The sequence below is a fragment of the Mandrillus leucophaeus genome, unplaced genomic scaffold (assembly GCF_000951045.1).
Source record: "Mandrillus leucophaeus isolate KB7577 unplaced genomic scaffold, Mleu.le_1.0 Scaffold170, whole genome shotgun sequence".
In the NCBI taxonomy this organism is placed as follows: Eukaryota; Metazoa; Chordata; class Mammalia; order Primates; family Cercopithecidae; genus Mandrillus; species Mandrillus leucophaeus.
In genome coordinates, this window is record NW_012101699.1 from 2245091 (window position 1) to 2272815 (window position 27725).

At 43.0% G+C, this 27725-nt stretch overlaps 1 protein-coding gene and 1 pseudogene across 4 annotated transcripts in view; one reads left to right on the forward strand and one right to left on the reverse strand.

Moving 5' to 3' along the window:
• ZFP2 (ZFP2 zinc finger protein) overlaps positions 1-20020 on the reverse strand; it is a 37143-nt gene extending 17123 nt beyond the window's left edge. Inside the window, exons 1-3 of one of the 4 annotated variants that reach the window (XM_011976881.1) lie at positions 19932-20020; positions 3139-3274; positions 2718-2810 (exon numbers count right to left, since the gene is read on the reverse strand). The gene's annotated coding sequence lies outside the window, so the exon portion shown is untranslated. Of the gene's footprint in view, positions 1-2717; positions 2814-3138; positions 3275-19931 lie in introns of those variants that run through there. The other 3 variants (XM_011976882.1, XM_011976883.1, XM_011976884.1) reach the window with 3 other exon arrangements.
• Positions 5227-6152, forward strand: LOC105537295 (annotated as a pseudogene).
• Positions 20021-27725: the final 7705 nt, after the last annotated feature.

The window sequence follows — 27725 nt, forward strand, 5'->3', positions numbered from 1 at the left end:
AGCCAGGTGTGGCAGTGTGCACCTGTAGTTCCAGCTACTCAGGAGGTTGAGGCAGGAGATTTGCTTGAACCCGGGAGGTGGAGGTTGCAGTGAGCCAAGATTGCGCCACTGCACTCCAGCCTGACTGCATCTTCCAAAAAAAAAAAAGTGAAAACCTTTAGGTTCTAACCTGGTGGGGAAGCACGAAGGGGGTAAAGAAGTGGGAGATGAAAACACAGTATCAAAACATATGTGTTTGCTTCTGCTGCTTCCAGAAAACCCACCAGAATGACAATAAGCGATGAAAATGGCATAAATAAAATAATCTAGGGAACACGGAAAAAACTGCTGCACATACATACCAGAGAACCAGAAACAAGAAAAACGAAATATTCTCAAACAGATGAGTGAAGTTAGTGCGTGCATTAGAAAGACTGCCATTTAAGAAGAACACTGAGAGAATGAGAAAGTGGCTCACAGAAATTTAAAAATGATAGTACAAACAGATCTTTTTACAGAAGGACTGAAAGATAAGGTTTACAGAAATCTTTGTATCTCTTAGCACTCTCCCCTTCAAACAATGCCACGCAATCTCCTACCTCAGGGCCTTCGCACCTGCTGTTCCCTAGGTCCTCAATGTTGTCCTACATGGCCCATCACTTTCAGTATTGTTCAAAAGTCACATTAAAGGAGAGGCCCTTCCTGACCAACCTGTAAAATCACACTCCAGTTAACTAACGTAGTTTCCTTATGCTGCTTTATTTTTCCACACCACACCTATCACTGTGTTATATTCATTTCCTCCCTTCCTGCCTCCTTTCCTTTCCCTTCTGTCCCTCCCTCCCTTCCTTCTTCCTTTATTAGTTTATTGTCTCCTCTATGAGCATATAAGCTCTTCAAAAACACTTTGCCTGCTGTGCTTATTGCTGAAGTCCCAGTGCTAAGAATAGTACTCAATAGATACATGAATACATAGGTTATTTACATAAGGACAAATACAAATATCAATAGTAAGAAAATCCATAGAAATCTGTAATAAAAGTAACACTACCTTTCATTTTATAATAAAGAAATTATCATTCAACACAAAATAGTATCTAAAGCAGTAAAATATGTAGCAAGGTCATAAAAAATGGATATATTTGGCCGGGCACAGTGGCTCACACCTGTAATCCCAGCACTTTGGAGGCCGAGGCGGGTGGATCACAAGGTCAGGAGATTGAGACCATCCTGGCTAACACGGTGAAACCCCGTCTCTACTAAAAATACCAAAAAAATTAGCCAAGTGTGCTGGTGGGTGCCTATAGTCCCAGCTACTCGGGAGGCTGAGGCAGGAGAATGGCAGGAACCCGGGAGGCAGAGCTTGCAGTGAGCTGAGATCGCACCACTGCGCTCCAGCCCAGGCGACAGAGCAAGACTCTGTCTCAAAAAAAAAAAAAAAAAAAAGGATATATCCTTTGACCCAGTGATTTCTCTCCTAGAATCCCATTCTTTAAAAAACTTACGGGAAACCAGCAGTGATGGTTGTGGGCAAGGTTTTCCCTATAATTGTGTTCCTTTAATTATTTCTTTCATTGCTTTACCTTAGACAGCTTTATACTATCTAGAGATTAAATATTTGCCTATCTCTTTAATTTAAAAACATACATATAAAGAAATGATTGGGGCTGAGAACAGTGGCTCATGCCTGTAATCACAGCACTCTGGGAGGCCGAGACAGGCAGATCACGAGGTCAGGAGATCGAGACCATCCTGGCTAACAGAGTGGAACCCCGTCTCTACTAAAAATACAAAAAATTAGCCAGGTGTGGTGGCGGCACCTGTAGTCCCAGCTACTCAGGAGGCTGATGCAGCAGAAGGGCGTGAACCCGGGAGGCAGAGCTTGCAGTAAGCTGAGATTGTACCACTGTACTCCAGCCTGGGTGACACAGCAAAAGTCCATCTCAAGAAAAAAAAAAATACATGATTGGTACTTTTGCACATGGTAGAGAAGACAAAGATGTAAAATGCATTTTTTTTTTTTTTGCAGAGAAAAGTCAGTAATAACACCTAAAACAGAAACTTAAGTTGTGATAAGGATTAGAAACCAGATAACAAAGATAAAGAAGCATTCAACATTTTGAGGTAAATGGCATTGAATGGGTAGTAATGCAGATTAGAATTCTGGGAATGAGAAAGAAAGTATATACAATGTAAGGCTGCTAGCAATGAAAACAAGGCTAACATCATTTTTCATGTTTTTAAATGAAGACTGTATAAAACTCTCTCACACAACGCAGAGGAAGAGAAATGTTAGTTTCCTTTGAAGGAGAAAAAGCTTACAGATGTTTACATGAATGAAGGAAAGGAAGCTATGCATATACGTTACGGTTGAGGAAACACTCATGAAAGAGAGTACAAGCCCAGAGAAGATGTGTAAAGACAGGGATTGTATTCAGAGTGCAGAGGAAGACAGAAGAGGACATAGCGGTTGCTAACATTTACCAAATGCTCAGTATGTTCCAGGCAGTGGGTAACTGCCATCAATGTAACAACTCATTTACTCCTCATAATCCACCACCTCCCTGCAAGATGACATAAGGGAGCCCTAGAGAAATGAGGCCCATCAGTAATGCGGAGGTGTCACCTGAGAACACACATCCAGCAGCTCTGGTCTCTCCAGAGACCCAACAATCTCTGAAGTGATTTTCCTCCAAGAGACACACTCATGTAACAAGTCTGTGCAGCCTGGCACTTACCTGGAAGGCCACCGTCAGGCAGTTCTGTTTTCATCAGGCTCAGTTCTTCTCGTTCCAGCTGGGAAGTCACACTGGGTTTGGAAAGGTGATTTCCTGCTTGAGAGGAAAGACATTAACTTTGGGTTCTGAACTGCTGTCTCTTATACACATCTAGATGTGTATAAGAGACAGGCACAGATCTGATCCTTTCTCCTTCATGGCTTCTGAAACAAGGAAGGTGTGGCTTATGAAGTTCCCCATTTTCCATTCTCTACAGAAAATTTCAGTCTTCCACCTTGAAAGAGAGGACACCAAGCAAACACCCTAAAACAATGCCTTATGATCAGGGATTTCGAGTCCAAATTCATAAATTTCAGAGGTCACAAAGGATTGAGGGGGAAAGGTGTGAAGAGGTGGGTTTTGAGTTATAAGAAGTCCTTACCCGGTGAGAACAGGTTCCTGTAGTTCTCCAGCATCACCTCCCCATACATGGTCATCCTCTGAGAAGAATCTGCTTGAATCCACTCTTCCCAAGAGAAATCTATAGACACATCCTTGAAGGTCACTGACTCCTGAAACTAAAAATTCCTCCTCAATAAGGGATTATGCCAACAAAACCCTCTGAGGGAAGTGAAAAGCCCAGCAGCACTAAAAGGACAGGGCACGAAGATCTGTGTGAGAAAATATGCTGCCCTCCAAATGGAAGAAAATGTCTGCAACGAATCATGAAATAACCAGAGACATAATATAAAAAGTGTTTTGGGAGGTAAGGACAGGAAGAGTAGGTATAAGTGAGAAAAAGGGAAAGGCACGAAAGGCTGCTCTAGATTCCCGTGGGAGAGGAGGGAGTGGTGTTGTGATAACCTCCTATTCACCCCACTGGTGAAGGAGGGAATCTCTGCCCTAAATGGTACATGATGACCAAACACAGGACACTTGACACGGAACAGATGAGGTCGATAGCAATTTATCAGCCACATACAGTCACAGTCCAGCCCTTGTTCCTTTTGTTTCTTTCCTTTCTCTTTCTTATTTTTTTGAGACCAAGTCTTCTCTGTCGCCCAGGCTGGATGGAGTGCAGTGGCACATTCTCGGCTCACTGCAACCTCCCCTTCCTGGGTTCGAGAAATTCTTCTGCCTCAGCCTCCTGAGTAGCTGGGATTACAGGCGCCCACCACGCCTGGCTAATTTTTGTATTTTTGGTAGAGATGGAGTTTCACCACGCTGGCCAGGCTGGTCTCAAACTCCTGACCTCAAGTGATCTGCCTGCCTCTGCCTCCCAAAGAGCTGGGATTACAGGATTGAGCCACTGTGTCTGGCCAGATAAATTACTTAAAACTTTTTGTAAAGAAGATGAGAGACTATGGAAATAAGAATAGGTAATAGAAATAAAGCAATAGAAAAGGTTTTCATCATTTAAGGACAGAGAGCATTCTGATATGTAAACAAGGAAAAGGGAGAAAGTACAACTGACCCTTGAATACATGGGGGTTAGGGACACCAACCTCCCTCACAGTCTAAAATCCATGTATAACTTTTGACTCCCCCAAAACTTAACTCCTAATAGCCTGCTGTTGACTGGAAGCCTTACTAATAACGTAACAGTTATTGCACGTATACTCATTAAATGGAAGTGGATCATCACAAAGGTCTTTCTCTTCACATACAGAGGGCAGAGGAGGACGAAGAAGAGGAGAGGTTGGTCTTGCTGTCTCGGGTAGCAAAGGTACAGCAGGTGGCAGGAGAAGCAGGCACACGCATTGTAACTTTTATTGGAAGAAATCCACATCAATGTGGGCCTATGTAGTTCAAACTTGTGTTATTTAAGGGTCAACTGCAGTAGAGAGAGGAGGACTGAATACGAGAGAGAGGGCACATCGATTTCCAAGAAATTTGTGTACTTCATATCCAAGACTAGGAACTCCAGAAAAAGTGTCAACACTCAGGCACAGAGTTCACTGTCCTTCCTCCCTCCCTCCCTCCCTTCCTTTCTTATTATTTTCTCCCTAATTTTTATTTAATCAATATTTCAAGTCACAAAAATATATAAAAAATCACTGCCAAGTATTTTCAGGAAAAGTACAGAATTTTCATTTTATCCAAGGAAAAAGGGAACTAAGAAAATCATCAGATGTTCAACAAATGTAAAGAAAGGAGAATAAAGGAAGTAAGATCACATAATAAGCATAAATAACCAGAAAAATACTTAACACACGTATAGTGACAAACATCAATGGTTCACTTTCCCTATTAAAAGGCAAAAACTTGGCAGATGAAGAGGAGGCGGTGGCAGTGGTGGAAGAAAAGGCAGCCGCGGCGGGGGTAAGGAGCCTGGAAACCCCAGTGGGAATGGTAGGTGGTTTGGACCCACCAGGCCACTGTTGTTTCCAGAAAGGGTTCGACTGGAGGAACCTCTGGAGCAGCTGTTGGCTGGCTCCTCTGACTGATGGCATGTTGAGGTACATGGGCCAGCGGAAGCGAGGGTATCCGATCCAGAGGGGGCCACTCTAGAGGCCAGGCCACCAGCACCATGGGCCAGTGTGTAACCAAGCTTAAGAATCCCTCATCCACCCTGGGCAGCAAGAATGCAGACCATGACCCCAGCAACGAGTCACAGAGTAGCTGGGTGCAGGCCACTGTGAGGAGCAAGTACCACTCTGTGGCAAGCCAAGTGGAGATAGCCTCATCAACAGGACCAAGAAGGCCGAGGCTGCCACTGAGGCCTGCCAGCTGCTGACATCCCGGGAGTCCTCGGGAGATGCTGGGAGGGAGTCCAAGTCCAATGTTGAGGAGTCTTCCTTGCAGGGGTTGGAAGAACTGTTCAGGTGCTACAAGAATGAGCAGGAAGATGCAATTTTGGAGGAAGGCATGGAGCGCTTTTGCAATGACCTATGTGTCGACCCCACAGAATTTTGAGTGCTGCTCTTGGCTTGGAAGTTCCAGGCTGCAACCATTTGCAAATTCACCAGAAAGGAGTTTTTTGATGGCTGCAAAGCATTAAGCGCAGACAGCAGTGACAGAATCTGTGCACGGTTCCCTAGCCTCTTAACAGAAGCCAAACTAGAGGATAAAGTCAAGGATCTCTACCAGTTTACATTTCAGTTTGGCCTGGACTCTGAAGAAGGGCAGTGGTCACTGCATCGGCAAATAACCATTGTCCTGTGGAAACTAGTCTCTACCCAGAACAATTCTCTGGTATTGGACCAATGGCTAAACTTCCTAACAGAGAACCCCTTGAGGATCAAGGCCATCTCCTGGGACAGTTGGAACATGTTCCTTAACTTCACTCAGGTGATTGGCCCTGACCTCAGCAACAACCACAGTGAAGATGAGGCCTGGCCAAGTCTCTTTGACACCTTTGTGGAGTGGGAAATGGAGCAAAGGAAAAGAGAAGAGAAAGGGAGAGGTGCACTCAGCTCAGGGCCCAAGGGCTTGTGTCCTGAGGAGCAGACTTAGTGGCTCTGTCCCAGGCACAGCAGCAAGGATCTGCCTGCTGCCCTGTGGCCGAGAAATTGAACCTTTTGGGAAACTACTGAAGATCTGGATATTTTCTACTTTACACCTCTGTTGGAGTGATCAGACTCAACCCCAGGCCGTGGGGGCTACGAAGTCTGGTGAAGTCAAAGGAATGAGAAAAGACAAGAGTGAAAGTGGGACCAGGGGGTAAACGCCGGTATGGAGGCTGCGAAGGCCCTGAGCTCTGGAAGCCGGCACTATTTACTGGAGATCAAACAAAGCAGGTGGTGAGGACGTAGGGGTTGGAAGAAAGTCGTTTATCAAGCACATGATCTACAGCTGAGACAGTTTAACATTTTCTTTGAAGCATATGGAACATGTTCTGCTACTTGAGATAATGGGAAGCATGTTCTTCTAGTTTAAGATACAATTGATCTATGAGCCTGGGAGTGCTAGAAGCAAGGAGCCAGCAAGTCTAGACACATTCCAGAGGCCACAAGGGGTTTTACGCCGAGCCCTGGATTCCATCCAAGCCACGAGGGGTTTTATGCCCTGGGCTTAGATTATGGTGCGGCAGGGCAGCCTTCCACCCTTTAGTACAGAGCTTGGTGTTCCAGAGGCCACAAGGGGTTTTAGACCCTGGACCCAGTACATGTTCCAAGACTCTTTTACACTGTGTCAGACATGCAAGCCCTGCCTCAGCGTTTTTTCCCAACAGTCAGCTTTTCTCCCAACACACCTTTCTCTGCCTTGTATCTGAAAGGGCTCTAAAATGCTGTATCATGTTTTAGGCACTTTCTTCATTTTTTGGTTATTTTGATTATTTCTTTTTTGGGGGGAATCTCCCAAAGTATTTGAACCTGCCTACATGTTATCTTTTTTTGAAGCCTTCAGATAGAATAAGCCTGCCATTTCTTGCACAAATTAGACTTTTTTTTTTGGTAGGGGAGGGCATAGAGCAGGGAGAGGGGATGGGACCGTTAGGGTGGATTAACATTATAAAATGGGCCGGGCGCGGTGGCTCAAGCCTGTAATCCCAGCACTTTGGGAGGCCGAGACGGGTGGATCACGAGGTCAGGAGATCGAGACCATCCTGGCGAACACGGTGAAACCCCGTCTCTACTAAAAAAAAATATACAAAAAAAACTAGCCGGGCGAGGTGGCGGGCGCCTGTGGTTCCAGCTACTCGGGAGGCTGAGGCAGGAGAATGGGGTAAGCCCGGGAGGCGGAGCTTGCAGTGAGCCGAGATCGCGCCACTGCACTCCAGCCCGGGCGACAGAGCAAGACTCCGTCTCAAAAAAAACAAACAAACAAACAAAAAAAAAACATTATAAAATGATACAGTGCCAGGTCTCAGTTTTGCATATTGTTTCTCAGGGCAGGTCTGTACTGTGTGTAGTGCTATTTACATGGTTGAAATTAGGTTGCAATAAAAAAATTTTTTTTTGAGACAGAGTCTTGCTCTGTTGCCCAGGATAGAGTGCAGTGGCGTGATCTTGGCTCACTGCAAGCTCCGCCTCCCAGGTTCATGCCATCCTTCTGCCTCAGCCTCCCGAGTAGCTGGGACTACAGGCGCCTACCACCACGCCTAGATAATTTTTTGTATTTTTAGTAGAGACGAGGTTTCACCATGTTAGTCATGATGGTCTCGATCTCCTGACCTCATGATCCGCCCGCCTCGGCCTCCCAAAGTGCTGGGATTACAGACGTGAGCCACCGCCCCCAGCCAGTAATAATTATTTTTAAATATCTACACAGATTTGAATAGGAGTGTTAACTGTTAATCACATTGCATTAATTTCCAGGCGATTTAGAGCTCTTGGAGAGCCAAGGCCAGCCAAGAGCATTTGTAGTCTGGTGACAACCCCCTTTTAAGCTAATCTATGCAGAACTCTGATTTCCCTCACTTCTTGCTCATTCCTTCTTTGACCGATTGCATTTCATGTTGACTTTATCCATCAACATGCTGCACCTGTCAGTCAAAGGAGCATTTTTTAAGAACACATACTGAGAACCACTCAAGCATTGAATGCAGAGAAAGCAGTGCTACCTCAGTTTTGCTGGAAGTAGACTTCTTTGATAGTTTTCTTTCTTTGATGAAGTTTCTGTATTTTCATGTTGTAAGTGGAAATACTTTTTTGGTTTGTTTCATTTGCCTTGGAGCCAAAGTTTCTGTTCCTGGTGGTCGAGAACTGCCTGCCGGCCAATGACTTGAAGGAAAACTGTGGTATGGAGCTCTGCTTGAATTTATATTTATTTATTTTTTTCTTTGAATATCATCAGCTTACTTGTCTGGCAAGGACAGAAGCCTGGGGTTGGCCTGAACTCTGCCAAACAAATATCAAAGTATATTTAAGAGTTAAATTTGTGCCCTTTCCCTTCTTGCTGCATCCATGTTGTCACTTAACCCCCAGGAGTTACTGATTATCTCTTTGTTAAAGTCAGGCTCATTTGGGGTAATGTGATGACTGTTTAGGTTTACATGACCCTCGTCTCCTTTCCCTACCCCCAAATATGTATATATACATATATAAAATATGTATATGTTTTAACTGTATAAAATATATACGTACACATATATGTATCTATATTCCTTTGTTTCTTTGCCTGCTTATACTGGCCATAAAAGAGGGAGCTGCCTTCAATGTATAAAATATAAGAAGAGTGCCAGGGAATGCCATAATGGAGGCTTTTGGATTTGAATTTGGACCACTTTCACTAAAGAGAACATGAGCGTGCTCAGCCGTTTCCTCACAAGACAGCCCAGTTCCCCAGACTTCTCCACACGCTCGCTCTGTAAGGCCAGCTTTGGCCAGACTGCCCCAGGGGCTTGAGGAGCTGACTCTGGTCCTACCTGGTTTCAGTTAGAGGGTCCTCCTGTTATTTTTCCATTTAAAAAGTATGTCCTCAGAAAACTTTACTGGAAGGATGAGTGGCAGGAACTTGTATAGTTCAGCTTCCAACACTTTGGAACAGATTAAAAAGGTAATATTTTAAATAAAAACTTAAAAAAAAAAAAAAGACAGAAACTCAGCTGGGCATGGTGGCTCACGCCTGTAATCCCAGCACTTGGGAGGCTGAGGTGGGCAGATTGCTTGAGGTCAGGAGTTCAAGACCAGCTTGGCCAACATGGTGAAACCCCGTCGCTACTAAAAATACAAAAAAATTAGGCAGACATGGTGGCATGCACCTGTAGTCCCAGCTACTTGGGAGGCTGAGACTGGAAAATCGCTTGAACCTGGGAGGCAGAGGTTGCAGTGAGCCAAGATTGCGCCACTGCACTCCAGCCTGGGTGACACAGCAACACTCTGTCTCAAAAAAAAAAAAAAAAAAAAAGACAAAAACTCTAAAATTGATTTAAAATCCAGCTGTATGGTACCTACAAAAGATATATGTAAAACAGAAACCAAAAATCTTAAAATTTCAAAAGAGGAGGGCAGAGACAGGATATGGCAGACAAATGCAAATATAAATAAAGCAGCAAGAATAACATATATCAGATAAGGGAGAATATACGTGAAAACAAGAATAAGCCTCTTTTTGGTGAAAGAAGGCATCAAATCAGAAATACAAGATTCCCCTTCCAAAAATAATCCACTTTTTTTCTATAAATTACCTTGTTAGCTGAATACAGTAGGCAAAATAAAAGTCCAAATCCAGGTTGTTATGTGAGGATCTTCCTTGCTTCCCTAAACTCTCACCACCTTAAGTGCTGGCTCTGTGCCCAGCATGCACAGAGCTTCTACTGTGAAATGCACTGCAGATCCCTGTGCCAGCTGTGGGCTAGTAAAGTGCTGATTTAGGTAACTACAAAAGGCACCTTGAAAGGTGAACATGGCCGGACGTGGTGGCTCACACCTGTAATACCAGCACTTTGGGAGGCCAAGGCAGGTGGTGGATGGCTTGAGTTCAGGAGTTCGAGACCAGCCTGGGTAGTAACATGACAAAATCCTGTCTCTATAAAAAAGAGAAAAATTAGCTGGGTGTGGCAGCGTGCACCTGTGGTCCCAGCTATTTGAGAGGCTGAGGTGGGAACATGACTTGAGCTCTGGAGGCGGAGGTTGCAGTGGGCTGAGATCACACCACTGTAATCCAGTCTGGGCAACAGAGCCAGGCCTTGTCTCCAAAAAAAAAAAAAAGTGAACACGAAACTTAGTAGTACCATACATTTGTCATCAATCCCTTAAGATGTTTTGTTCCTTTCCTCTTTTCTATTTAGTATGAGTCATTTTCCCCCTAGCACTACATTCAGTACAGGATAACTCATGGTGTTTAAGGAGCTTCATGGGTTTATCTTACTCATACAGAGGTTTTCTTAAACCTAAAGATATTGTTATTGTTTGAAAAAACTGCGTATCAAATAGAATAAGGACATTATAAATGATGAAAGTATAATTTATAAAGCAAATATGATAGTGATGAAGTTTTAGGCAGCAAAATGTCTTCAGATACAATACTCAGCAATCTAAATTTTTTTCTTTACAAAATCACAATCATATTTAAACCCCAATTAGAACAGCAATAAAAATGAAATACCTAAGAATACATTTAAGAGAAATATGCAAGACCTTCATGATCGGTCTGTAGAGTGAACAAAGGCCATAATGAAAGATCTGAATAGAATAAAGTATCATTTTTTTTAACTTAATATGAAGAATAAACATCGTAAAGATGGCAATCTTCCTCAAATTGACTTACACACTTTGAAATTCAAATCAGAACTGCATAATTTTACTTTTTTACTATTACTGTTGGAACTTGATAATAAAATTTTACTAGAAGGATAAATATTATGAGAACAGTAACGAAACTTTTGAAAAGAAAAATGAGGCGAGAGTTGCTTTACAAAATAACAAAATGGGCCGGGCACGGTGGCTCACGCCTGTAATCCCAGCACTTTGGGAGGCTGAGGCAGGCACATCACGAGGTCAGGAGTTCGAGACCAGCCTGGCCAGCATGGTGAAACCCTGTCTCTACTAAAAATACAAAAAATTAGCCAGTCGTGGTGGCACATGCCTATAGTCCCAGCTACTCAGGAGGCTGAGGCAAGAGAATTCCTTGAACCTGGCAGGCGGAGGGTGCAGTGAGCCAAGATCACTCCATTGCACTCCAGCCTGGTGACAGCTCAAAAAAAAAAAAAAAAAAAAAAAAAAGATTTCTGAGACAACAAATAAAATAGTGTAGTAGTATTACAACAGAAATAAAATGGAATAGAATCCAGAAAACCAAACTTATATATATAAATTTTTAAAATAAACATATATAAGTAAACTATATATAATATAAACTCTCATATAAATTTCATATATATGTGACAATTTGGCATATTTTAAAGGTTCCATTTCAAGTCCATGGAGAGTGAGCAGATTATTTCAGTAGATAACATCAGCTCCAGTGCCGTCTCCTGAGAGGGGCCACTCCTCTGCTCAGCTAAAACAGCCCTGAGTGACACTCTACCATGTTGTCCTGCTGTCCTCATCACAGCACCTAACACTATCCTCAACAATATTTCCTCTTTATTGCCTGTATCCCCTATGGAAAATAAGAGCTCAGAGAAGGAGACTTTGCCTCTCTTATTCACTGCAATATTCCCAGTATCCAGAACACAGCACACCACATGGCAGAGTGGTGCTAAATATGTTTAACGAGTGGACGGATGGATGAAATGCTTCACCACATCATGTTAAATGAAGTTAGATCCCTACTTCACATCACAGACAATACATTCCAGATAGCTCAAGGATGCAAATTTAAAATTATAAAACTAATAGAAAACATTGAAAAATATTTATATTACCTTGGGGTACAGAAATCTTTTCTTTTTTTTTTTTTTTTTTTCAGATGGAGTCTCACTCTATTGCCAGGCTGGAGTGCAGTGGCACAATCTTGGCTCACAACAACTTCCACCTCCTGGGTTCAACTGATTCTCCTGCCTCAGCCTCCCGAGTAGCCAGGACTACAGGCACGTGCCACCACGCCCAGCTAATTTTTGTATTTTTGTATTTTATTTTTGTAATTTTGTATTTTTAGTAGAGACGGGGTTTCACCATGTTGCCCAGGATGGTCTTGATCTCTTGACCTCGTGATTCACCCACCTTGGCCCCAGAGGGTTGGGATTACAGGCGTCAGCCACCGCGCCCGGCTCCTTTTCATAGCATGATCCCAAAGCCAAACAAAGAGAAAGGAAATTTAACTGCATAAAACTTCAAAACTTATTGTAACAAAAGATATTATAAACAAATTTAAAAGAAAAACGATGGAGAATATGGGCAACATATAGCAAAGGAATACTATCCACTTTATAGAAAATACCTCTTTTACATGTAAATAACCCGTATTAAAAATGGGCAAAGGGTGTAGAGAGGTATTTTAAAAGGCTGGAAGAATGTACGTCATAGTTGTTTCTGAGGATTGGAAACCTGGAATTCTCTCTCATAGCCTTTAAATTTTTAAAAAGGGATAGTAGATATAATTAGTCCATATGCCCAATATTTCTATTCAAAAAAAGATTAAATTTAAAGGCAAATAAAAGTAATACCTGGACAATTCATACTCACATCACTGGCCAATATGGGAAAGATGAAACTATGGGAAAGATGAAAAAAGGAAAACAACTCTAATGTTGCACTGATGTGTCCCAAATCTATTACTGAACTTCATAACTGCATTTCATTTACAGGTTATAAACACGTCTGCACTTTTTTACACTTTACATTTTATTTCTCAACATCTGAGTTACTCATTTCTCATTATCTACTGTACAGTTCCAAGTGACTGATCAGTAATTCAGAGAAGCAGCAACAGAAGTGAAGAAATGTCTGTCATCAGCTGCTATCAAGTGTCTAGACTAATGTCCCTTAAGGTAGACTGGTTAACTAAACTATGATATACCGACATAATCAAAGAAAGAAGCCTCCGATGTACTGATATGGACAGGTCTCCAAGATATATTGGGAAATGCAAAATAGCTAAAAATAGAACAGGTGGCCGGGCGCGGTGGCTCATGCCTGTAATCCCAGCACTTTGGGAGGCCGAGGCAGGCAGATCACGAGGTCAGGAGATCGAGACCATCCTGGCTAACACAGTGAAACCCCGTCTCTACTAAAAATACAAAAAATTAGCCGGGCATGGTGGCGGGCGCCTGTAGTCCCAGCTACTCGGAGACTGAGGCAGGAGAATAGCGTGAACCCGGGAGGTGGAGCTTGCAGTGAGCCGAGATTACACCACTGCACTCCAGCCTGGGCAACAGAGCGAGACTCCGTCTCAAAAAAAAAAAAAAAAAAAAACAGGTGCAGACTCCTAGGTAAATATTATCTGTTACCAACTGGATTAAAAATTGGGGAAAATACATATATTTATGGGCTTTTGTAGTCATCTCTGGAAGGCTACCTAAGAAATGAGAATCATTACCTTTTTATGGGGAGAGGTAACAGGGAGCTTGGAGACAAGGGTAGGAAGAAGACTTATTTTAAGTGAATGCTTATTTTTGAATTCTGAACCCTGTGACTACATCAGCCATTCAAATTTTAATTAATCACAATCTGAATCAGATTAACAGCAAACATCAAACAAACCCACATTGGGGAGCATTCTATGAAATAACTGGCCTGTACTCTTCAAAAGTATCCAAGTCATTGAAGATCAATCCTGAACTATTCTAGATGAAAGGACACCAAGGAGATACGACAGCTAAATACAATGTGTCATCTGGATTGGATTCTGCACCAGGTAAAGGACACTTCTAGGACAGGTGGCAAAATCCAAGTAAGGTTTGTAGATTGGCTAATAGTATTGTATTGATGTAAGTTTTCTCATTTTGATAACTGTATTTTTATCATGTATGATAACAGAAAGCACACACAGACACTTAAGAGTGAAATGGGCATGTCTGTAATTTATTCTCCAATGGTTCAGAAATACATTACATAAACATGTGTGTGTATACAGGAAGAGAAAAATGGCAAAATGTTAATTCAGATGAAGACTATCCAGAAATTGTTTTATTTTTGCAGCATTTGTTGTTGCTGTTGTTTTAGATGGAGTCTCACTCTGTCTCCCAGGCTGGAGTGCAGTGGAGTGATCTCAGCTCACTGCAGCCTCTGCCTCCTGGGTTCCAATGATTCTCCCACCTCAGCCTCCTGAGTAGCTGGGATTACAGGTGTGTGCCACCACACCTGGCTCATTTTTTTGTATTTTTAGTAGAGACGGGGTTTCACCATGTTGGCCAGGTTGGTCTTGAACTCCTGACCTCAAATGATTGACCTGCCGCGGCCTCCCAAAGTGCTGGGATTACAGGTGTGAGCCACCGTGCCCGGCCTTGCAGCAGTTTTTAAAGTCTGAAATTATTTCATAATAAAAGTTAAAAAAAAACACATACACACACCCACACACAAGATACCATTTTCCACCCTTGAAAATAACTAAAATTTAAAAAGCTTATAATACCTAATGTTATGAACTGTGTCCCCCAAAAGAGATATGTTGAAGTCCCAACTTCTAGTACCTTGCAATATGACCTTATCTGAAAACAGGGTTGTCTCAAATTTAACTATTAAGATGAGGTCATAATAGAGTAGGGTGGGCCCCTATCCTTGTAAGAAAAATGGCTATTTGAAGACATCAACCCATAAGGATAACATCAGGTGACAAAGGAGATAGGGATGAGAGTGACGCAGCCATGCACCAAGGAACACCAAAGAGCTCCAGCAAACCACCAGAAGCTCGAACCTAGGAAGAGGCAAGGAAGGATCCCCCACAAGTTTCAGAGAACACGGCCCTGCAAATGCCTTCATTTCTGACTTCTGGCCTCCAAAACTGAGAGACAATAAATTTCTATTGTTTTGAGCCACTCAATTTGTGGTACTTTATTACAGCAGCTCTTGGAAACAGATACACCAAGTATGGAAGAGCATGTGGAGCAACTGGAATTCTCAAATACTGTAGGAGGAAATGTACAATGGTACATATACTTTGGAAAATAGTTTAGCTGTTTGTTACAAAGTCAAATGTACACTTCACCTAGCAATTTCACTCCTGGGTATTTACCCAAGAGAAATGAAAGTATATATCCACAAACAGACTCATACATGAATGTTCAGAGCAGTTTTATTCCTAATAGCTAAAAACAGGAAACAAGTTGAACATGTCTGTTCACAAGTGAATGAACAAAAGGTGGTATATTCAACTGTGTGCTACTTAAGATATAAAAAGGAACAAACTATCACTACACACAATATCATGGATAGACCTGAAAAACACTACGCTGAGCAAAAAACACCAGGCACAAAAGCATATATACTGTTTGATTTCATTTACATGAAGTTCTAGAAAGGGCAAGACTATACAGACAGAACTCAACCCAGTGACTTCCTGGGGTGGGGGACGTGGACTAGAAGTGGCATGAGGACACTGTCTGGGGGTGATGCAAACGTTCTGTACCTTGATTGAGGGGGTGGCTATGTTGGTGCATAAATTTGTCAAAACTCAATGCTTAAAATGGGTTATTTTATTAAGCTGTGCCTCAGAAAAAGCTGATTTAAAAATTAACACTATTTTGACTACACAAATTAAAATTAGGTTACTGACAACCAAACCACAATTGTCATCAACCAAAATCTTCTGAATGCTTCCCCTTTCAACCTTTCCCTCTTCCAGAAACTCCCTTTCTCCAATACCCCCATTTTAAAAGTTATTTTGCCTTTTATAACTGAGTGTGATAATACTGAAGAAAGTAGTACAAATGGAAATCACAACAGTTTATACTAGCCTCCACGAAGCTTTCTTTAAACTGGTCTCTAATAAACAAACAAGTGATCCTAATAAATCAACGACCCCTAATATATAATTTTATGAAAAGAGAAAATGCCGTAAGTCTTCAATATTCCAGACAACAAGGCTAAGTTAGTTTAACCTTTAAAAGAAAGAAGTTAGGGTCAAGTCTTCTGATGCCTTATTTCCTTTTTCAGACAAGCCTAGAATCGTCACCTACCATCCCAGCTCCATGCTTCCCTCCATCTCATGGACACTACTTTTTCCTAGAAAAGCTTTGATCGTGCCAACTCCCTTATCAAAATTCCTCAGACTGACCTCCAACCCCATGGCCACCACCCCGCCAAACACACACACTCCTCCTTCCTGACACTTGGTCCTAAAGTTTTAATCCGATTTCTTCTACTCCAGCCAAGCATGTCTCACTATCAGTCACTGTCCCCTTCATTCCACCTCTAAAAGTCTATACACCAGGCTCTTGGCTGGGATGATACTAAGAATGCCTACAACTTGCTGAATAACTTCAACACTCCAGGAACCATGCCAGGCATTTTTTACTTTCATTATTTTATTTGAACTTTCAAGAGACCTATGAAGTAGCTATTATTATTAAATGAAATGAGCCATGTGAAATTCTTAACAATTGCATCTGTATGGCAGACACTTAGTTAATGCTGTAACTCCTATTATGACCATGAGGAAATAATGTTTCAGGAAAGTCAAGCCTCTTGCCAAGACACTGTAGCTATGAAATGGTAGAGTCGGGATTTAAACTCTGGACACACTGACTCCATTACAGCAAATCCTCTCCAGTTATCCCTTCCCAGCCCCTGAGATGGGCGAACACTACCTACTTCTCCTGGCCACCACCCTGATCCTCCCCTTCACTCAAGCTTGGAATACTGATCATGTGGGTCCCTAACAACACTTGTTCTTATTACCATATTCAGGTGCAATTATGACTGTATCCCATGCAGATGTGCCCTCTTTTATGATCCCTGAGAGCCCATAAGCCCTAAGCACCAGGACCAGCTTGCATATAATTTTTTTCCCTTTCTGACCCTTGAACAGCACCAAAAACACAGCAGGCCAGGGTATCCAGCTGAATAAGTGGCAGCTGGGAACAGAGGTCAGGAACACAGAGGGGGCTTTGTGAAAAATATCCAGCATTCTGCCATTTCAATAACCCGGTCCTCAGCAGTGAGGCCCACATGCAGTACAGGAGTAAGGGGGAGGTTTGAGAGAGAAAAATGAGCTCACCCCAGCTCCTAAAGGCAGAAGCCAAGCAGCCATTGCCTTCTCCTTCCTTCCTGTGTTTCTTCCTTGGGGAGGGACAAAACCAGAGGAGGCAGAGCTGAGGGAAGGGAAAGAAGCCATGAGAAACAAGACTCCTCTAACAGCAACAAAAATACCTATAAATAAACTAAATAAGACCTGCATAGTAGCTACATAAAGAAAATGATTTTCACGTATTAAGTTGATTTCATTATGCCTATTTAGCTATATAAAGATGAACACCAGAAGAGACATGACATGTTCTTGCACAAGATGTCTCAATATACAGGATGTCCTTTCTTTAATTCATAAACTTAACACATTCCCAACCAAGTTATGCCTAAGTAACAATATTTTAAAGTTAATATGGGCCAAGCGCAGTGGCTCACGCCTGTAATCCCAGCACTTTGGGAGGCCAAGGTGGATCACTAGAGGCCAGGAGTTCGAGACCAGCCTGGCCAACATGGCGAAACCCTGTCTCTACTAAAAATACAAACATTAGGGAGTGGTGGTGGGCGCCTGTAATCCCAACTACTCAGGAGGCTGAGGCAGGAGAATCACTTGAACTGGGGAGGTAGAGGTTGCCGTGTTGAGATCACACCACTGCACTCCAGCCTGGGTGACAGAGCAAGACACCATCTCAAAAAAAAAAAAAAAAAAGGTTCATTAATTATGGAAAAAATATTTAAGTTGTGCGTTACAACAGCTAAGATTTTTTTTAAAAAAGAATACTGATGAGAGACAACATGCCCGCCAGTATTCACAAAGCTACAAGAATTGGAACACAGTATTACTGACTTATTCACCAGATATACTGTTGACCATCTACTGCATACCAGGCACCATTGCATGGGGTAGGGGTGGATACAGCTGTCAATAAAACAGATAAACTCTCTGCCATAATGGATGTTATAGCCAAACAGGGAAAGGATCAATGGAACAAATTAAAATTCTACCAACCTAAATGGTTCAAATACACATGTATGTATATATATGTGTGTGTGTGTGTGTATATATTTCATTCAAGATATGAAATAAGTGACATTTCATATCACCAAAGAAAAAAATTACTAAGTAAATTGTAACAAAGGCTTACCATTTGAAAAAAAATGTAAATGTACACAAAACATGAAAGTACTAAGAGAAACTACATTTTTGTGATCTCGTGGGACAGACAGCTTCTCTGCCAATGATGTCAAACACCCAAACGTGAAGAAAAGGTTTTCATGTCTGACCATACGAACCTGTGACATTTCTGCATAGTCAGGAAAGAAGCTTATTTATGTATGAGACACAACATTAAAATACAAAATGCAAACTGCATGAAAATATTCATTAGTGTTCAAAATGCAAATGTAAACAATCCTATCTTTTGCACTTCTCAGAAGTTCAAGAGAATACTAACATTCACAGTTGGTGTGGGTAAATCTCGCACTCTTACACTGCAAGTGTTTATATAAACTGGAACTTTTCTGGAGGGAATAAGACAGGAAGTATCAAAAGCCTTACTGTACCCTTGACCTAGAAATTTCACTTTAAGAGATTTTTTTTTTTTTTTTTTTTGAGACGGAGTCTTGGTCTGTCGCACAGGCTGGAGTGCAGTGGCCAGATCTCAGCACTTTAAGAGATTTATAGAATAAGACAAAATGCAAAGATGTATGTAGCCAGATGGCCTATATTGTTTATAATACTGGGGGAAAACAAAACAAAACAAAACCCTAACACAAAAACCTAAGGAGAGGATTAAATACGAGGATCCATACTTTCCCTCACACTCATTAAAACGACGACGTATTTAAAATCTGGTATAAGTAGATGGCGTCAACATATTGAAATGCTTTTTTTTCAGGTGTATTCTCTATCTTCATTGGATGTTTAGGCCAGTAAAAAACTATAAGGCTTAAGATCTGTGCACTTCAAACCCCTTACCAAACGCATCTCATGACTCAATTTTAAAAGATAGATGGCGAAAAAGTTACTAATATTCGTATTTGTTTAAAAACAAAGTGCAAAGTGTTTCTATGCTTATACACATATTCACGCTGCCATGCAGATTGATATATACTTTGAATGATTGTTTTAATCTGAATTTTCTAGTTGCGCTACAGTGAAATGGCTTAAGGGAAAAAAAAGATTCCGAGGTAGAAACCTGCACCACGTTGGCCTCCCAATTCTTATTGAGAGATGGGAGGTGAACTCACGCCAGCGCCCTCCGAATGAGAAACAGAGGGCGGGGCCCCAGACACGGTTTACACAAAGGGCAGATGCTGCGCAGAGAGACCCGGCCTCTCGCCCAGAATCCCCAGGATGTCTGCGGGGCAGGTTCGCTCCACGTTCGCAGCATCTGCCCTGTCCCAGGACAAAACTGCGCGCGGCTGGGGAAAGCCAAGGAGGAACCCGGCTCTGAGCGACTCCTGGAACCTTGGGCCCCTCCCTGACCCGCGGTGGCTGGTGTGGCCCTTGTTCGAGCCCCCATCCCCGCTGCTCCCAGGCTGTGATTCCTCCTCGGCGCCTGACCAGGACCGCGCTGGAGGTCGGCTGCCCGTGTGCTCCTACCGCCAGCTCCTGGGGAAGAAGCACACCGGGAGCTGGAGGCCGCGCCCCCGGCCCATCTGCGGCGGGCTCGCCCCTCAGCCCTCAGGAGGCAGCGGCCTCGCCCCGCAGTGCAGAGCTCCTCCTGCGGGGGCCTACGAGACTCAGGCTGGCGCACACCCCCGCCACCGGCCCCGCACTCACCCTCTCCCAGCAGGAGCGCAGGAGCGGGAGCAGTGGCGACCGACGCAGCCGCGCCCGGCGCTTAGGGCCCGGAGCGCCGGACTACATTTCCCACAAGGCAGCGGGGCTGCAGCGCGAACAGGCCGTCGGAGTGCGCAGGCACGGGGGCCCAGAGGGCAAGGCTGTGCCAGTGGCCAGCAGCGGTGGCCCACTGTGTGGCCGCTGCAGGTCATCGGTGTGTCCAGGCGGGACGCGGGGTTCCCAGGCGGCCCCTTACCCCGCCTAAAGAACTCTGTCTGGCCAGGTGTGGTGGCTTACGCCTGTAATCCTAGCACTTTGGTAGGTGGTGGATCACCTGAGGTCAGGAGTTCGAGACCAGCCTGACCAAAATGGAGAAACCTTGTTTTCACTAAATATGCTTTAAAAAAAAAAAAGAAAAAAGAAAAAAAAGGCCGGGCATGGTGACGCATGTCTGTACTCCCAGCTACTTGGGAGACAGACAGAATTGCTTGAACCCGGGAGGTGGAGGTTGCACTGAGCTGAGATTGTGCATTGCACTCCAGCCTGGGCAACAAGAGTGAAACTCTGTCTCAAAACAGACAAGCAAAAAATTAGCTGGGCACGGTGATGTGCACCTGTAATCCCAGCTACTCTGGAGGCTGAGGCAGGAGAATCGCTTGAACCCGGAAGGCAGAAGTTGCACTGAGCTGAGCTCGTGCCATTACACTCTAGCCTGGGCAACAGAGCAAGACTCCGTCTCAAAACAAAAACAAAAAGAAAAGAAAAGGAGTCTCTCTTTGGAGTCTGTGGGCATCCACCCCATGGGGAGGGGAGGTGGCCTCGGCTAAGCCTCACTGTCCTCTGAAAGCATAGAACCCAGAGGTCCTCCTTACCAAGGAATAATGAAGAGATGAGGCTGCACAGTGCCGCACGTGTTGCAGGCCTCTCAGGAGTCACTACCACACCCCGTCCCCCAGCTCACTCACTGTCAGGCACTGCTCGGAATGCTTCAGAATTATCAATGTACAGAATGTAGACAAAATCTCCATCAGTTAAATGTGTGGCCTATGTTTGGGTAATTTCAAATGGATCTGCCACTTTGGAACTTGGAGAAGTGCAGATCAACGTAGTAGCTTATATGGTAACACTTAGTTTTCTAAAGGTAGCTGCTAATTTCCTCTGCTTCTTTCACTGTGACAAAGACACTCTCCTTACCCAAACTTTAGGCCTCTAAGCCCCTCTTTTTAACCAGGCCTTGTCCTGGGCCTGCAAGTCCCTAGAATCCTGCTAGAGCGCCAATCCTCAGTAGTCAGCCAAATTTCTCATCTGCCACCTTGAAGTCTTAAGTCCTTAACCTGCCTTTAGCGACAATCCCCATACCCCTGATGTCTGCTTTTAGACATTTTTCACCCACTGACCCCTCACTGTGCTTGTACGCTTTATAAATCCCAGGCTGGCTTTGCTGTAATCAGAGTTGAGCTCAGCTTTACTGAAGCTGCTTTCCTCCACTGCAATACTTAATAAAATCTGTTTTACTGTCTTTAATACCTTTTTCTTTCACAACTGTCTGAACTATTTCAAAATACTGAAAAATACGAAAAACTTAACTATCCATATAGTCAACCTAAGGTAACCCAGATAGCCCCAAACATTATTAACTAAAAAATCTACTGCTGCACTAAGACGTATGGCTTGAACAAGTTGTCTCCAGAATCACAAGAACGCTGTAACATGGAAACCTCCTGAACATATTCATCACAGTTGTTCTGGTAGAGAAATGGTCCTTCATCAACCTCCACAACATAGAGTGTGCAATTTCAAAAAGTAGGTAAAGAGGTTGGGGTGGAAGAGAGAAAATCAGAAAACTTGAAACAAACAGTAAACAAGAAAATGACAGCAATAAATCCAAGTCTATCAATAATCACTACATAGACACATGGAATGAGCTTTCGAATGAAAAGAAAAGGCCAGGTGTGGTGGCTCACGCCTGTAATCCCAGCACTTTGGGAGGCTGAGGCAAGCAGATCACCTGAGGTCGGGAGTTCAGGATGAGCCTGACCAACATAGAGAAACCCCTTCTCTACTAAAAATACAAAATTGGTCAGGCATGGTGGAGCATGCCTGTAATCCCAGGTACTCGGGAGGCTGAGGCAGGAGAACTGCTTGAAGCAGAGAGGCAGGCAAAGGTTGCAGTGGGCTGGGATTGCGTCATTTCATTCCAGACTGGACAACAGGAGTGAAACTCTGTCTCAAAAAAACAAAAAAACAAAAAAAAAACTGTCAGAATAGATTTGTAAAAATCTAGCTATTAAAACATGAGGATAAACAAAGGTTGAAAGTCAAAGGTGGAAAAAAATAAAACAGGCAAATACTAAACATAGAAAGTTTATGTAGCTACATTTAGATCAAACAAAAACTTTAAGGTAAAAAATACTGCTACAGGTAGAGAAGGTAATTACATAATGATAAAAGGATTAATTTAGCTAGGCACAGTGGCTCACGCCTATAATATTCTAGCACTTTGGGAGGCCGAGGCGGGTCAATCACCTGAGGTCAGGAATTCGAGACGAGCCTGCCAACATGGTGAAACCCCGTCTCTACTAAAATACAAAATTACCCACCAGGTGTGGTGGCGGGCACCTGTAGTCCCAGCTACTCGGGAGGCTGAGGCAGGAGAATCACTTGAACCCGAGAAGCGGAGATTGCAGTGAGCTGGTATCAGGCCACCGCACTCCAGCCTGGGCAAGAGCGTGACTGTCTTTTAAAAAAAAAAAAAAAAAAGGCATTAATTTATCAGGAAAGAAAATATTTTAAACTTTTATGTATTTAATAACTAAGATACAAAATACGTAAAGCAAACATGGGCAGAACCAAGAGTTCTGAGAAATCCACCACAGCAGGGAGTCAGTTTTAGTTTTGTTTCTTTTTTGTAGGGATGGGATCTTACTCTCTTGCCCAGGCTGGTCTCAAGCAATCCTCCTGCCTTGGCCTCCCAAAATGCTGGGATTATAGGCCTCAGACACCACCCTGGCCTCAGAGTTTTTAACCTGCCTTCTCAATAACTAATAGAAAAGCTGACAAAAAGGTCACTATAGATATGAAATATATGAAAAGCAAAATTAGTTTTATATTAATGAATGGACATGTAGGCTAGTCCATCTCAAAACTGAAAAAAACACATGTAAAAGCATATATTTATTTACGAAAAGATCTCATACTAGTCTGTAAAGTAGCCCCAACACATTTCAAAGAATTGGTATCACACGAGACCATATTCTTTGACAATGTAATTAAGCTAGACATTTTTTAAAAGACTAGAAACTTTTTAGAAAAGATTTAGGTAAAGGGAATGTTGAGAGGAAATTTTGCAGCCTTCAAAGCATACAGTAAAGAAGAAAAGAAGGCAGATTGGGTAGAACACATCTAATTTTGTTCCCTCCCCATATGTATTGATGCAGTTCAGGATACACACACTGCCAAAATATGGCACCTCATCATTTGAGAAAACAGCAGAAACAGGAAGGACTTTTCCACACATCTCCCACAAAGCAGGTTGTAAAACCTAGTACGAATTTACTAAACTTCCCCTGAAGCAGGTCGTAAGATTCTCATGTGAGATTTGCCCTCCCTGTACCTGGAGGAAAGTAACATCTTTATTGCTGAAGACACATAGTCACAGAGAAAACTCTGAACAAACAGGCCTTGCTAAGTTGCCCCCAGTGTATTACCATTAGATCATATCCTCTTTGTCCATTTATATTTCTCTGTGACTTCACCAAAGTTAGCATAAAAATACACAACTGTTTCTTTGGGACTTCTTTTCCTTATGTAGGCTGCTGTGTCATGTAAAACTTACATTAAACAAACTTGTATGTTTTGCTCTTGTTAATCTGTCTTTTGTCTCAAGGGTCTCAGCCACGAACACAGATGGCCAAGGAAAATGTATTTTGCCTCCTCTGTACCACTAAAAGCAAATGTAAAGGATTGTTTGAAAGCTTGTTAATTCACAAGGTCAGGTAGAACAAGGACACGCCAGCAACATTTTAAATCTTGGAAGCAGATGGATGTTATTTTCTTGGCAAACCTGAAATATTGCCAAATTCGACAGCTGTAGGAAAGGTAAAAGCCAGGCTGGGTACAGTGGCTCATGCCTGTAATCCCAGCACCCTGGGAAGCTGAAGTCGCGGGATCACTTGAGACCGCAAGTTCCAGGGCAGCCTGGGCAACATGGCAAGATGCTGTCTTTACAAAAAATAAAGGCAGGAAGGAATACAGTATCTTTACTGTTTTGTGCAAAAGTAGTCAGAACTGCTGTTATGTATAACGCTGCTGACCTCCAAGCCTTGGAGGAAAAAGGTTAAGTACGAACTTTCCGTTCTTGGGCACACGACCAAAAGGCCTCGACAATGAGAAACTTTTTCTGGACTGGTTCCACTGATGCTTTTGTCTATGAAATCAGGAAGTACCTTGCCAGTAAGGGACTGCTCTTGAATTTTCTTTTGATATTGGACAATGACCCTGGTCATCCAGAATTCCATGAGTTCAATGTCAAAGGCACTAAAGTGGCCTACTGTATTAATATTAAATAATGTGGACTTTGTAGACAAAGAAAATTGAGAGAGGAAAATTACATAATGATAAAGGGCTAATCTACCAAAAAGGTATAGCAATCAGTTTTTAATATTTTAAAATGTTTCGTAGAGACAGGATCTACCTATGTTGGCCAGACTAGTATCGAACTCCTGGCCTCAAGTGATCCTCCCACCTCAGCCTCCCAAAGTGCTAGGATTACAGGCATATGTCACCATGCCCAGCGTTGGTCTGTCCCTCCCCCCGCTTTTTTTTTTTTTTTTTTCTTGTTGTCCAGGCTAGAGTGCAGTGGTGCAATCTCAGCTCACCGCAACCTCTGCCTCCCAAGTTCAAGCAATTCTCCTAACTCATCCAAGTAGCTGGGATTACAGGCACCCGCCACTATGCTCAGATAATTTTTGTATTTTTAGTAGATACGGGGTTTCACCATGTTGATCAGGCTGGTCTCAAACTCCTGACCTCAAGTGATCCACTTGCCTCAGCCTCCGAACGTGTTGGGATTATAGGTGTGAGTCACTGCACCCAACCTAGCTTTGCTTTTTTCTTTCAAATTTTACAGCACGCTTAAAAATGGTTTATGTTCCAACATTACAATACTAAGGGATTCTGTATCTATGTACTTACCTTTATCAGAGCTTTATATTTTCAGTTTCATGTTGTTATTACCTTTTATTTAAAGAATTCTCCTTAGCATCTTTTTGAGACAGGAGTCTCTGTTACCCAGGCTACAGTGCAGTGATGCGATCTTAGCTCACTGCAACCTCCACTTCCCAGGTTCAAGGGATTCTCGTGCCTCAGCCTCCCATCTAACTGGGACTACAGACGCACGCCACTATACATGAATACTTTATGTATTTTTAGTAGAGATGGTTTTCACCATGTTGGCTAGGCTGGTCTCAAACTCCTGACCTCAAGTGATCCCCCTGCCTTGGCCTTCCAAAGTGCCGGGATTATAGGCATGAGCCACCTCACCTGGCCAGATCTCCATTTCTTTAGGGTTGGTTTCTGGAGGTTAGTTTCTTTTTATTAGGACATGTTTCACTCTTTCTTTATAGCTTTGTGATCTTTTGTTGAGATTTGGCCATTTGAAAAAACAGTCCCCTCCAGGAGTCTTTGAGGATTGGCTTTGTATAAAAGAAGATCGTCATCATTTAGCATAACTAGAGATTCTGGGATTGTCTCAAACTTTTTCTGGGGATGCTACTTTCTCTGGGCTTGTGCATAGAGCGAGGTTTTCGCCTGCTTCTTCTTTAGAGAGTGCAACCTCTTGTTCCTCTGACTGTTTGCCTATTAGTCTCTCTGGTGATGTAACAAGCTCCAGTGCTCACCTTTGTCCTCAGCAGCCCCCAATCTAGCATCCAAACTACTAATTCCAGTCAGTACTCTGAGTCTCATGAGACAGAAACCATGCCCTTGGAAAGCACCATGAAAAGCTAAAACATTGGATGCACAGCCCACTCTTCTTCCCTCCTGAGGGAAAACCTGAGGGCTGAGTGTTGTTTTCCTCATCACACCTTGCCATGCGAGGCAGTGGGAGTGGCTCGGGTGGGTGAAATGTCAAAAATTTTCTACCACTCTGATGTGTCTCTTCTCTGCACTCACTTGGGGTGCTACAACCTCTTAAATAGTGTCTGCAATTCTCACAAAAGCAATTTGGTTTGTAATTTGATGTTTAGTTGATGTCTCTGTGGGAGAACAAGAGACTAGGGCTTCCTATTCTGCCGATGCCATTTCCCTGGGTTAAAAATGCTTTTATTTCAATACTTGAAAAACATTGTGCCTCTGTGGTTTCTGGTGAAAAATCTGTTTTCATTTGATTTTTATCCCTATAGGTAAGGTGTGATTTTTCTCTCTAGTCTCCAGATTTTTAGTTTTCCGAAGTTGAACTGTGATGTATTTTGGTGTGGATTCCTCGGTTTCATGCTTTTGGGGGTCTGGTCAGCTCGTTGAATGTATAGGTTCATACTTATTGCTAAACTTGTGAATTTTCAGCCATTAATACTTCAAAGATTTTCCAGGCCCACTCTTCTCTCTCTCCTGAACTGATTGTATTGTTAGATCTTTTATTACAGCGCTACAGATTTCCTGAGTCTCTGCTTTTCTTCCAGTCTGTTTTCTCTCTGTATTTAAGACTGAGTAAATTCTATTATATCTTTAAATCCACTGATACTTTCCTCTGTTCTCTCAGTTCTGCTGTTGTGCCTATGAGGTGAGTTTTTAAATTTTTGGTTACTGTATTTTAGTTCTAAAATTTCCTTTTTTTTTTTTTTGAGACAGAGTCTTACTCTGTTGCCCAGGCCGGAGTGCAGTGGCATGATCTTGGCTCACTGCAGCCTCCACCTCCCGGGTTCAAGCGATTCTTCTGCATCAGCCTCCCAAGTAGCTGGGACTACAGGTGCCCACCACCACACCCGGCTAATTTTTGCATTTTTAGTAGAGACAGAGTTTCACCATATTGGCCAGGCTGGTCTTGAACTCCTGACCTCATGATCTGCCCGCCTCGGCCTCCCAAAGTGCTGGGATTATAGGCATGAGCCACCGCGCCCAGCCTAAAATTTCCATTTTTTCTTTATCTCACTTCTTTGCTTAGTCTTTTTATTTCAAACATTTTCATAATTGCTCATTGAAACGTTTATGATGGCTACTTAATCTTTGTCACATAATTCTAACATGTCTATCATTAACTTGTTAGTGTCTACTGATTGTCATTTTTCATTCAAGTGATCTTCCTGGCTCTTGACATGACTTTTTGTTGAAACTTGACCATTTTTGGTATTATGTGATAAAACTCTGAATCTTATTTGACCAGGTGGACTAGAAGTTCAGGTTCCTCATTTGACATCTCTGGATACCACACGATATTAAGGGTCTCCATTTTACTTCGTGTGGGTGAGATTTCTGGCAGCTCACTAGGCCTGCACTGATATAACTGTGGTTGGGAGGTACAAGCGTGCCTTAGTCCTGCTCCCTATTTAGTTCCAGCAACACTGTGGGGCTGGAATGTGGTCTGATTACTGCTGGGCAGGGGCAAATGGTCTTACTCTGCACTAGGCCCACATTACACCAACCTAGCAGAAATGGGAAACTATGCCTTCTTCCTACTGGGTGGGGATGGAAGCCCCTTCTGCACATGGTCCCCACTATTATTGCTGAGATGGGGCAGGTGCTCACTGCCAGCCAGCGTGGATGAATAACCTAGCTCTTGGCCTCTGACACGACCCAGCA